General features: G+C 28.6%; 1 protein-coding gene across 5 annotated transcripts in view; it reads left to right on the top strand.

The window, feature by feature from the left end:
• The window catches only part of LOC132928851 (leucine-rich repeat-containing protein 24-like), a 290,763-nt gene that overhangs the window by 141,210 nt on the left and 135,594 nt on the right, over positions 1–13,959 (top strand). For all 5 annotated transcript variants that reach the window (XM_060993764.1, XM_060993766.1, XM_060993763.1 and 2 more), the window contains one exon: positions 13,137–13,208. The gene's annotated coding sequence lies outside the window, so the exon portion shown is untranslated. The remainder of the gene's footprint in view (positions 1–13,136; positions 13,209–13,959) is intronic.

Here is a 13,959-nt window from a genome sequence, read left to right as displayed (position 1 = left end):
CCTATGATTGTTTACTTAACCTAATTTTTAAATACTAAAATTTCTTATTTAAATATATTATATTTCATTTAAAGCTTAATACAGCATAATATATTCAAAACAAACTAGTCTCTTCCCCGAATATTCTATATTTAACTGGTCATCCCCGACCATGTTACAGCACTTGTTACGTAGTTCGCTTGCAGTTTATCCTCAATTATTTGAACGTCAAAGTTTCTTACGTGGAAATAGCTCGGCGTGTGGCTTCGGGCGTTGCATCGTTTCCACCTGACTAAAATTCCATGACAATTCGCGCAATATTCATAAATAGGTCGATTAATTATCATATTATAATTCATAAAACGAATTCGATAACATCTGGCAAACGGCCGGTGCAGACCTCGCTGATTTCGGGGATTTACGCGATAATATTGTCATAGTGTGTTATACGTATAACGGACCTGATAGAATTGTACGTTTACTGCATTATACCTATAGCGTGTGCTATTATATTATTTATGTACACGTAAACTATGAGCGGGACGTTTACAAAACATTTAATTTCGTTTATGGAATCGTAAGTGGAGTGCCTATAATAGCATGTTGATTCTTATGCCATATAATACTGTCTACAGAACGACTACAAAACTGTATAAACCACTTGGCTGTCCCGTCTTGGCAAAAAAAAAATCGACGTAATATTCTGGCTGTTAGCCACATGAACGTCGTATTGATGTGTGCTATTGACCAGCTACAATTGTGCACGGTAACGGTAAAACGATAAGGAAACGCGTTTTTTAATCTCAATATCGCTTTACTAATATTATACGGAGTTTTAGGGAGAAAAAAATCATCGGAATTATTGTTTACAGAGTATAATAATATGTGTTACATTGAAGACACGAACACGATAGTACACCAAAAATAAAAAGTCGTTGGAAAACCGAATGCATTCTTATTTCATATCGGTATTTGGATATCGTTATGAAAGCGCACTAACAACACTATATAACGTTGGCCGGATAATTTTAATTTTATCTTATAAATGCAGTTAACCCACCAGTATACCATTTTGAAAGTGCGTGAGAAATAAAGCGATTTAAATGAATTTAAAACCAAAAAAGCAAGCGAGGATGTGTATTCACTTAATCTGGATCCTAGTTTCACTTCGATAACGACTTCACGCGCTCGAGTTATATCCAAGAGAATTTACTTGATAATTCTCTGAATCACCATAGTGTCACGAAGTGTGATACGAGTAATATAACACAATATAATTATATATCATGATATAGTATGTATCAAACAGAATTCCAGCAGTGTACGTCATAATTTTGTGCGAAATTTGGGCTATGACAAGGAAAGAATATTCACTTTTTTAAAATAATTTAAATTTTATATCACATAATTCAATATTATTGTTCAATTAATAAAAATGTTTCATTGTCACTAGCATAAGCCAAAATTATTGTTATTATTTTATGGTTTTTATATGTATTTATTTATAATAATAATAACTAGGTTTTTGTTTTTTATTGAAATTCTTTATTATGCCATTTGTTACAGAGCAAACAATAAGTTTAATTTTATCGATCAAATAATAAAAAGTAATGAGTAGAAAATAAAAGACGAGTGAAGAGGTCTCTCAATCTAAATACTTCGTAATTAAATTATATAATAATAACAATTAAAATAAAAAATGATATATCAGTATATAGTTATCGGCGACACACGATTTACGTACTATGACAATATCACCAACTCCCGGTCCTTATCAATATTATAATATATATGGTACGCGTTGTAAATTTACCGATCTAATAATTTACCATCGTAAACGTATCGTTTTATGCGTGTGCGTACTGCGTATACAATACATACACACAAACACACACACACACACACTAATATAATATATATATATATATGTGTGTGTATTATTTATGGCTGTATTAGTAATTTATTTCTACATCGGACACTATATCATCATTAAACGCGTTTTATTGTCCTCGATCGCCGGCCGCCCGTGTGTGTCGTGCGTGTGTGTGTGTGAGTGTATAAATATTATATTATTTACGTCCGTGATGGTGGGCGAGTACCAGTCGGTTATGATAATGTTATAAAGTCCGGCGTACCACCCTCCGCAAATCGACGTTGGTGATTTTTACGACCAGCTCTCCGAGTTCGTACGTGAACCGCCGTCGACTCGATCGATTTTTCCATAGCGTGTGATATCTCAATAATTTATTGCATCGGTTTAATTTCTTCGCGTAGTAGAAAATTTAAATAAAAATATGTACACATCGTCTGGGACGACGCACCGGCGGGCGCGTATGACATTATTTCTGAAAAACTATAATACATATTTGTGTCTTTACATATTATTAATATATTAACGTGAACCTATAGATTTGATTGAACTAATATTGACAACATATTATCAATGCCAAAATACTATCTTGGTTTTTTTGGACACAGATCTGTCTGACTCTATTACTTGATCGTACCTATACTTATCGGTTGTCCATAAATTTATATGTGAATACCTACTAAAGCAACTTAGAACATCGATGGATATATGCAGTTGATTTATTATACAAAAAGAGGTCTTTGGTGTTATCAATTTTAATTTTAGATTATAATGAAAAACAGCTAAAATGATTAAATAAATTGTAAGTTTTACATTTATTTTTCAATATAAAATTATACCATATGGTTAAACTATAATTTATAAAAATGGAGGGTTTGAGTATTAATTAAAAATATTTAAATTTCGAAGCGACATTAAAAGTATAAAAAAAGAAACATTTTAAATTTAAAAATAAGTTGAAAACTAAAACTTAAGTCAAGTATTTTGAGTAAAACTTTGTTAGCTTATATTTTAATTATGTTTATATATTGAAGATGACCTCTTCATGTAGAACAGTGTTATTTATGTGTGAAATAAAATATAAAGGTAGAAATGTTTTAAGTATATATTTTCTATTTATCGTATTATAAGTTGATTTGTTTATTTTTTTTTCTCTTTTTTTTCTATTAATTTTAAGGTATTGTGAAATTACTAAAATTGTAAAACATATTATTCTTAAGACTAATTCAATTAATTTTCTATTTGATTCTCCGACTGATATAAATGATACAGCTATACGTAACTAGGTTAATATAGTAAAAATAAAATTTTAATAATGCAAAAATCAGGAAAGATTTATTCAATTAAAACCAAAACTAAGTCAAGTGTATTTCACTGTAATAATTTATTATTTCTCCAAGATATTTCGAGAGGAAAAAGTAAAAAAAAAAAAAAAAAACATTTATACGAACTGCATTTCTGTAATTACTAAGTCGGGGAATTCGGGTATTCTATATTAATATTGAAACTTTCGATTTAGTTTTGTCAGTTGCAAAACGCTGCTTAAACAGAAAAGAAAAGGAGAGTATGTGTTCTAGAGATAGACAGAAGCGGTAAAGGCAGTGTTAGTCACCGAATATTAAGACACACACGATTAATACGGATTTGTTTCATGTATAACTTATTCATTTATTAAAACACTAGCAAAACTTTGCTCGACTGGAACTCACATTCGAACAAACAAATGTACAAATGTCAAACTAAAATGTTAAAACGATCTCACATACAAATATAATATAATACAGCGTTGTCCTCATCCGTAAGTTCAGTTTTGCAGTCGTACATTACATTGAGTACATACAGTTGTAATCATTAAATCATCAATGTTTATTACAGGACAGCCAACACGAAATATAATATGTGCAAGTGTCACGCGTATATAAATACAATGTACAATGTACAACGATACCGAGAGCCAAATGTTTATAAACACGTTTTATAGGGTTTGATCAATTTTTATGAATGTATGCCAAACACATTAAAATTCATGATAATAATAAGTAAATTTCGATTTCATAAACAAGACGCGAGCCTCGTCTGACTAGGAGTCCAAAGCCGTATGCAAGTCGGACACCCCTAGCTGGTTTGTTAAAAATTAAAATATATAATAGTTTATATTCACAAACGCGGCGCTAGGTTAGGCGTATAATAAACTAAACACGTTTGCCGGTTAAAAAGCAGTATGTTGTCCTATAATATTATATGATAATATAACATATTGCGTACTTAGTTTAATCATTATCGGTGCGAATATTATTGCGAATGTGTGTACACATCGTCCGGATATTAAAAGACGTACACCCGTTAACCGCGTTTTGCACTTTATCCGCAACCGCGAGACGGTTATTAACAATAATTAAACTATCATGTTAAATACAAAATATACATATCGGACTTACTACTATGAAATAATACGAGTGACGGTTATTTTCGTTAGAAACTAATATTGTTTTGTTTTTCTCCTACGACAGTTGTCTGTCGCTCATATACTTAATGTCCTAATATTTTTTTTGTTTTTCACTAATTGGTAAAACTATTTTTTTTTTCGAGACGATGACACTCGTGAATGTTGTTAACTAAAGTTTTCGATAGGGTTTTATGCAAAGAGTTATGCGTACAGACATTGTCACGCGGTACTTACAGTATTCAATATTATATTATAGCAGTGGTTGTGAATGAAATAGATTTATGAGTCATTCGCGATACTTTTATTACTATAATTTCCGTAACTTTTACTTAACTTTACCGGAAGAAAGTGCTTGTTGCTTTATAATAAACTTTATAATGTTAATAAGTCTGCTAACAGACTCATCCATAGAAATTGTATGAGGAATGACAATAATTATTGTTTCTCTTCTAATTTGACGTTAAAATGTATAATAATTTTGATTTTAATAGCTAAGTAAATCATGACAATTAAATATGAAGTTACTATGAAGCTGTTCTTACGAAAACCTAAATATTTCAATAATAAGCGTGCGCCTTTTTTTGTCTTAGAAGCATTTCTAGTTTAACAGTTTTAATAAAATTGTGTAACTCTTTGAACGAAAAATAATAACTATTGTTATTTTGTCGTTATTCGTAAGGACTAGAAACTTCATTAATACGTAAATTAGTATTTATCATGTAAAATACAATTTTAAAATTAATTTTTAGGTTACGAATATATTGTACACACATCGTTCTATGATTTACGTCTGTATATACTGACTTATAAAAACGATTAATAACAACTAGTCATATTAAATTAAAATATGATAGTAATATTTTTTTTCTAATTATAATATTATTATATTTTCTGTATTCCATTGTGATTATCGAAAAACAATATTATGCCAAATGTATCGATCCGCCTCAGCACTATAACTGTCAAGCTTATGGCCATATTTCAAATTACTGTTGTCACCCGCCCAGGTGCATAAAGTGTGGCGAAGATCATCACACCGTACATTGCACCGGAGTCTGTGGTGGTTCGACCAAATATGCTCTATAATCTGACAAACATACAGCTTCTTGCAAATGATATCCATTTTGAAAAATAAAATCCAAAATACGGTGAATCTTAAATACAAGATTCTTACATTCATCATTACGTCACCAAATCTAATTCAGTCCCACCGTATGCCTATATAACTAAATCTCAACCACTTAACCTATAAACAGTATTTTCGATACAATTCCCAGTTTCCTCACCAAAATAATAAATTACATTAAACCCTCTAATTTCTCTCCTTATCGTCTTTATACATTAATTTACATTGAATACCCAATAATTATTATCTGAAACCAATTACCAATATCTAACCTATTTATGTAACTCGCAATAATTTAGAGAAGATTACCTGTATTATCTCTCTCTCTCTCTCTCTCTCTCTCAGTTATATAGAATGTAGATATTATACAGATTAACAGCTATATTATTTAATTTCCAAATTGATAATTTAATATTTTGATGAAATCGTCGTAATTGGTGAACTGTAAGAGTTTTTTTACTAGAAGTTAATACAATTTAAAAAATATATATAAAATTACTATGCTTTTTTTTTTTTAATAATATTAGTCTTGAGTCTTATTGAATGTATTATTAATACAAAAATAAATTACTAATAATTATTTATAAATACAATGAAATGACTCATGAAATATAGGCTGATAGACCGTGTTTGCTTAAAACCGTTTTTCGTTTATAATAATACTGAATGATGTGGTACATACGATCACACTACTATACAGCAGACCGACTTTCCTGGTTTTTATTTATTTAATAACCTGCATAAATGTTCGTTAAAATAATTTACTATGTACAATATTTTTTACACTAATTTCTGTTACCAACCGTTTCGATGAAATTCATCGGCCATAATAGCATAGTACTACACCTAGTCATATTATATGTTGTTTTCTTATAATATTATTATTATTATTACTACTATAATTGAAATTTCCAGTGGTTGATAAGCCTGCGAGCGACGAAAAGTTAGATTACTGTTTGTCACGACAACTTTAGTAGCTACCTGGCGGCCTAGCTATTGCAGCTGAATGGGTTGTGCGTACATTTCCGTATTTTTGGAATACCGGAATTCACAATACAGCGTGTGCCACGCTGACAACCCCTTCTGCACGAATCTTATCACTCCAACGTGAAATTCGACAGCAACGATATGCGTGTGCGTGTTGTCGACGAGTGTTACCATAAGAACCGAAAAGTCAAACAAACAAAAAATGTCACCTACAAACTCGTTTAGAGCTCATTTCCGCATAAACGTATACGGTGAAATTGTGCGTATATGAAATATAATAATTAGTATACTAAAACCAAAGTAGTTGTTTCGGTTTGAATAAAGTTCGTTATCTGAATGATGGTATTATATAACACTCGGAGCGTATAGGTATGAGCTGGACAAATATGTAGGCACTTTGCAACTATATCACAATATTCTTATAATATTAGGTATATGGTTTTAATGACGTGGCAAGAAATTCTAAGATCGCGGACGCCGTCAGACTTCCTCTCGATCACAATTATTATTTGAAATTAAAAATTAATAATAATAACAGAGCGGGTTTCCGGGAAAGAAAAAGACGCGCATCGATTAAATTTAATTTAATTAAGCTGAAAAGATATTTCTAGAAATGGCTCGTTCTCCGACGGCTTCACCCCCAACCCCACCACAATATAATATAGTTATCGCGATGTATCCTTTTCGTGTACACGCACTATATAATATTATATACGTATATATTATAAACAAAGGTATGTAGTATATATATATAATATATATACATTATAATATAATACTGAACCCCCGACGAAATCCCTTGAGGCTCTTTTCTTTCTTTCCCTGCGAGAATTAATTACGCGATGTTACAGCAATTGCTTAAGCGGTGCAGGTCGAAAGTACACATACACACGTGTATTATATATATATATATATGTGTGTGCATATCTTTGTGTACCTACAAGCTCTGAGCTCGAGTCTTTATGTATATATATATTTATATATATATATATATATATAACAACGTATTTTGTGTTTCGTATGTTTACGTGTTTAAAATATGCAATTTTACTCATCCACGTGTATTTTATAATATAATAATAATAATAATATCCAAGGTTAACTCTGTTATATTTGTCTTTCACATTAAATTCCGCTACATCCACTCCATCGTTTACGACGACATAAACAACACAAACAAAAACAACAACTACAAAAATAATAATAATTATTATATCATTATTGCGTACATAAATCCCGTGGTGTATATCACTGGCACTTGATAAGTACTTCGAATGATTTTAGATATCACGTTACCAACACTATTCATTCGAATAATCATGTTACACTCGAATGGGGTTATTCGTGGCAAAGCTGCTGTTTTTTTATTTTTTTATCCTTTTACAGCCAAAACTCGATAGTCATTGCGGTGCTAATTTATAAATACATTATTGTATAATGTATTTAAATATATTACGTTTACGTATTATAATTTTGTTTCGAGTGCTGTTTATTTGTATTCAAGAATCATAACTTTATTATTTCTAATTTTAATTTAGCGTTATTTTATTGAAATGTAATAATCGTAAAATAACTCAACTTTCGGTCTTGAACCAATGGTCTTATTGTTATTCTCTTACCTATATCTACATATCCATATGTTTACACTAAATTTTTTTTGTCCTCAATTATTGCCCGTTTTCTCTGCTTCTAATATAATTTATCTTACCTTTGCTGTGTTCTAATTTTTACAAGAAATCAAATTTAAACATTTAATCCCTTTAATTTAAAAGTTATTCTTTGAATTTATGTTAATTTTTGATTTACATTATTAACGGTATTGTTACTACTGTTTTAGCAAATAAACGTAATATTTTATTATACGTTGTCATCAAGAGTAATTTTAAAACCATTTTGCAAGGTTCATAATGAAACGAAAAATTGGGAGTGACCTTGTTTTGGTAAATAACTGTGCAGTATGCAGTTTTTATTTATTAGTTATTTTATTATTGTTGATTTTCCATCTGCTATTGGTCATTATATAATACTTAATTTTGTAAAATTGACACACTACACATACTAAGTTAATTTTTGAACAGCAAATACTCATTGTATCAATAAAAAGAACTATATACCTACTTAACTTATATACATTGTATATATAAGTTATTTGTTTAGATTAATTTGTATGTATTGACCATTTTTATTTGTAAAAAGTATAAACTATTACTTGTTTATATTATTATCGGTGTGGGTACAGATACTGTGAGTTATTATTTAATACCTATTATGTATTTAAATGACGTAAAGTGTATGCACGAACCTCTGCTGTTGCTCAATTGTTTACCTTCTAGGTGCGCTATACACGATTGTTACGAAAATTCATTTACTGTGAGTGATTGAGGTTTCTGTTGCCTTCAGATAGCCCGCGAATGTTATAGCTGTTGTATTATAATATCTTGTGCACACATACAAATATATAATATAGTAGAGTTGTTCTCCAAATCGCGGTTTACGTTTCTACTCTATTTCCCTAACGCGGTAGCGTTACTACTTTGGTTGCATCCGTTTTCGAATTGAATTTGAGTTACATAATAATAATAATAATAACAGTTATTACGCAGGTATGTATAGCGCGCGCGCGCTCATAGATAACGTTATATTTAGTATGATATTATTTATTCGTAGCTATATTATGGATGTATAATGTATATTATAATAACTTGTTTAGGTTTATAACATTTTTATCTTGTGAACCTGATATTGGATCGAACGATTTCAGATATTAAAATATTACAGTGACATAATTGTAGCAGCATATTATTCATTAATGTGTCATTTTCACGATATTATTATGTTTTGGAAAGCAATGTTTTATTAAAATTAATATATTTATAATTATGATTATATTTATTATTGAATAATAATAATTAAATAATATATTACGCTTTAAAATTTTTTACAACGCTCATACGTAGCCAGCGATGTTTTTAAGGGGATGTTAATCAATTTTTGTAAAATATAATTTTATAAGATTTTTGTTGTAATTTGTATAGACCATTAAAAATTAAAATAATTTTTAAATCTTCTTAATATTTCAGGGGGGATGCAGCCACTATTATAACATATAACTTTAAACTCGTATACGTCTTTATATTTCGGTATGACCTACATTTTAACGTTAAAACTGAAAGTATAATTATTATAATTCATAAAAACAAAATGTACATCTATCGATTTAATAAGAGGGGGGGGGGGAAGTACACGACTTTGTTGTTTGGAACGCTTTACAAGTTGTATGGTCAAATTTTTTTTGGAACATTGATACGACCGCACGAACTTTTTACATTTTATTTTCATGAACCATAAACTAAGTTTTAAGCAGATAATTAAAGGAATTAATTGTTCAAGTTCTTAAAACATATACAATATACATACATATTTGTGTAAATAATAGCATTAATCAAATTGATTTAACCTGGCTTTTTGGTTTTACAATTACTTTTCATTCTCGTGGGTTATTAGATTAATAACAAAACATTTTGTAAATAACTTTTGACGTTTTTATCATTTTAAAAACAATAAATTACCATCAATTAACTCCACCAACCATCTGGGTATTATGCATTGAGCTCATTCCCACGACGAAAAATAAAAAAACACGCGCGAGATAGAATACTGAAAAACAAACTTTGTCTACAATTTTTTTTTTACCATAAATTGTATGATTACTGTGCTAACGTGTGTTTTAGTAGTTGTATATTATAATAATAGTTTTTTTTTTTTAGTTTAGTTAGTTTCCAATCACACAAGAATTTTAGTTAAAAGAATATGATGATATGCAATTTTCGTAATGATTCTACCTTTGGCATAACTGATTCTTGTTCCCCGTGATGAATAAATCCGATTATTCCCATGAGTTTTCATGAACTAATAAATTTACTGGGGATGTCCCGAATGCATTCTGTTATAAATAATTTTCTCATTGTCCATAGCCCGAGTGCGTCCATAGTCCTATTTAAAAATTATATTGAAAAGTCTGAGCTCACCATTGGTCTACATCCAATGCTTATATGATTGTTTTTGGAAAAATATATAAGTAAACCAATCGATGCGTAATATTCATAAATCATAATTTATATAGGATATTGAATTCGTTGGAAACTAAGATTTATGACAATGAACAATTCCTCATGGTAAATTACTATAATTTTAAAACTGTAATGTTTTCATGTGAAATAAAATGTAAATACTTTAAGTACTTTTAAGACTAAATAGCATACTATGGTACGTTATTAAGTTTTGTTTTATTAAATTATTGTAAAAATAATACTTAAAAATATTTTATTTACAATAAACGGTTTAAGTAATTGCTACTAAATACCTTTAGTTTGTTATTTAATTAATAACAAATATTTTATTATTTTTAATATCATATAAATTTTATTTAACTTAAGGGTGAAGCTAATAAAAATCAGTCTAAATCTGCTTTTATATTCAGCCTATTTTTATTTTAAAAGTGATTAACTACCTTTTGCATTATTTAGTTTATAACTTGCAGGTCCACTAATTATTATTCGAAGACAACTGTGATATAAAAACTATTTTTTACATTATAATTGATTATAATTTATTTAAATTTTACTAGTTTTTACTATTTCTATTTAACTAAAATATAGCACTTGTTACCACTCACAATTTTCTCATTAATTCTTATTATTTACACTGACTTCCGGGTATCTAAAATTGAAACTAAAAGTTTAAACTCAAGTACATTTTGTTCAGTTAAAAATTCATAGTGTTAATAAAATATTTATTTTTTAAATTCTTAGTGAAGGTAAGAAAGCTATTGGTTTAAAAATAATGTGTTACTTTAACACTTTTTTGTGTTCTGAAAGTTTTGTACAACTCTACTTTTATCGATTGTAAAGTGGACATAGATATAGTAGAGTGGTACGTTAGAATTGCCAAGTAGTTTTAAAAAAGATTGCCAAAAAAATATCAAAGGTTTGGTAATTTTTTTAGATTGAAACATCTTTTTTTCACGTTTGAATTTGTCTATAAACTTTGAAGACATCGAATAGACATATTAAAAGACGTATTTCCAAACAGATTAGATTGATATAAAAGTTTAAATCGTTTAAGTTTAAATACAATTAGTTTGTAATATCAAGGCAATAAAGTCTATGATTATAATTAAGTTTTAACTTTTGAATTAATTTAATTTAAAAAAAAGTTCGTGACTTTGTTTAATGTTTATGCAATAAAATATTTTAAATCTTACTGATCGAATTAGTGAATACAGATCACCGCGTCATAGTATATCATTAACTATTATGTGCTACAAATTATAGTAAAGTTATAAAGATAAAATATTAAAATTATATTCACAAAACGTATTTGTCTGCACTGTAAAACAATATATTGTATAGCTCAAACTGTTAATGCTGTGTACATTTAGATTTTATGCAGTAAAGCATAATTGAAATTTGTACTATTGAATAAATAAACTTTTGATAGATGAATGTCGCTTATAAACATTTTTATGTAAATTCCAATTAACGGTTGTGCGTCAATTTACACAATATCTATTATGTCAACGAAAATAATTTTTCAACAATATAACCACTTTATTACGTTTGTCGTGATTACATTTAAAAAATAATACAACGAGTATATATATATATGTAATCATCGATTCATGTATTAATTTAAAATTAAACCATTTAAAATGCAATAAATCAAGAATATTATAAAGTTGTGAAACTATGAGCCAGGGTTTTAACTTTCACACTTCTATTTGCTTCTATTATGATTTTATAGATTATAACTGCTGCGATGAAAGCCATATAATGACGATTATGTATACCTATACTGAATAGTCGATATGACTAAAACTGGCAATACTATTTTTATGATCAAAATATATAAATAATTAATGACATTATACAGGTATTAGGCACTCTCATAAATAATTTAACGTAAAAATAATGATTGTTGGTGCCTATATATTCCATATTGTATCTTTATGTGAATTACGTCGTGGCTTACACACAACTGTGTAAATCGTCTATTTTGTTTATTGTTCTCTAACCTGTCGTAATAACACATTATGTTTTATTGATGGACGTTGCCCATTTCTGCAATACTGTGCATTGTTGTTGTACAAAAAATGTTTACGTTTGATTGATTTTCGTGTATAGGTAAAAATTACATACTTTATTAACGATACTTTTAGTTTTGATCTAAAACGTATAATGAACAAAAAAAAAAAAATTGATAGAATTCCAGTCAAGTAGAAATAATTGAATAATAGATATAAATAACTACACAAAATTAAAAATACCTAATTAAGTATAATCGGGTCAATATTAAAAGTTGTAACTAATAACAAATAACAAAGCGCGTTGTTTGTTCGCTTTGCAAATTGAAAATATTCCTTAAATTGATACCGTGTGCAATATGAGAAAGTACAGAATGAACAAAAAAATATTTTTAGACAAACAGCAACAAATATTATTAAATGTTGGTTTTTATTATTTATTTATTTCAAAATTTACAATTTTCATTCCGCGTTTGAATAAGTTCATTAATACATATTGAGAAACATTACATATCAACTAAGCAATACATGTAACGATCGATATTAATTATTGTATAAATAAGAAAAACTTGGTTTTTTTCATGCAATAGTATAATAATGATACAATATAAATTTGTGATTTAATTTGTATTTTTTTTTTTTGCAGATACGTCGATGATGTACTTTATTATTTATGAAGATCAATTTTGTCACCAAGTTTTGGCGTAAACAATCTACAGTAAGTCTAAAACTTCGATCGCATTATTTTAGTAATTTATGAACATTTTGCGTTGTTATTTTCTCGATAAATCATTGATAGATTGTCAATTCGACGTTTACAACAATTTTTTTTGTTCAAAATTGTACGAAACACATTTCGTAATCCGTTTTTAGTTTAATAATCCTACCGGATTTTCGTGTAGATTCAATACATTATTTCAAACAACTTGGTAGATCACCATGCGTGTGTTGCTATTCAACGTATTTGTGCGAAACATAATTACTCGATTGGGAATAGGTCGCGGCGCTCATAATCACGCGATGTTACGAACCACAATCAAAGGGTAGCTCGTTGGGCTTTAAAATTGGCAAACAATTTGTTCAATAACGATTCGTGTTTGTAATAATAATTACTTCAATTTCTACGTCTACGAGAGACGACGGAAATCTCATCCAGCATTTCGTCTCTATTATACTCATTAGTCATTAAAATAGTTGGTCGTGTATAAAATAATAGTAAGAAATATAGCATACTGCATGCATCTATGTCAAATGCACGTTCCAAAATATACCACAATATTAAAAGATGAAACTAATTATGATAATAATTATTATTAAAATCTAACTTTCTAAGATTAAAATTATTTACAATAATAAAACATTTGGTAATTACAGTAGATTCTAATTATTATATCGAACGTCGCTTTCTTAAATTTTCTGTTAGGTATCTCGAACTAAATTGAAATCTCCTTGAAACTACCATTACACTT

The sequence above is a fragment of the Rhopalosiphum padi genome, chromosome 4, assembly GCF_020882245.1.
Source record: "Rhopalosiphum padi isolate XX-2018 chromosome 4, ASM2088224v1, whole genome shotgun sequence".
NCBI lineage: Eukaryota > Metazoa > Arthropoda > Insecta > Hemiptera > Aphididae > Rhopalosiphum > Rhopalosiphum padi.
This window is presented reverse-complemented; position numbering and strand designations above follow the sequence as displayed.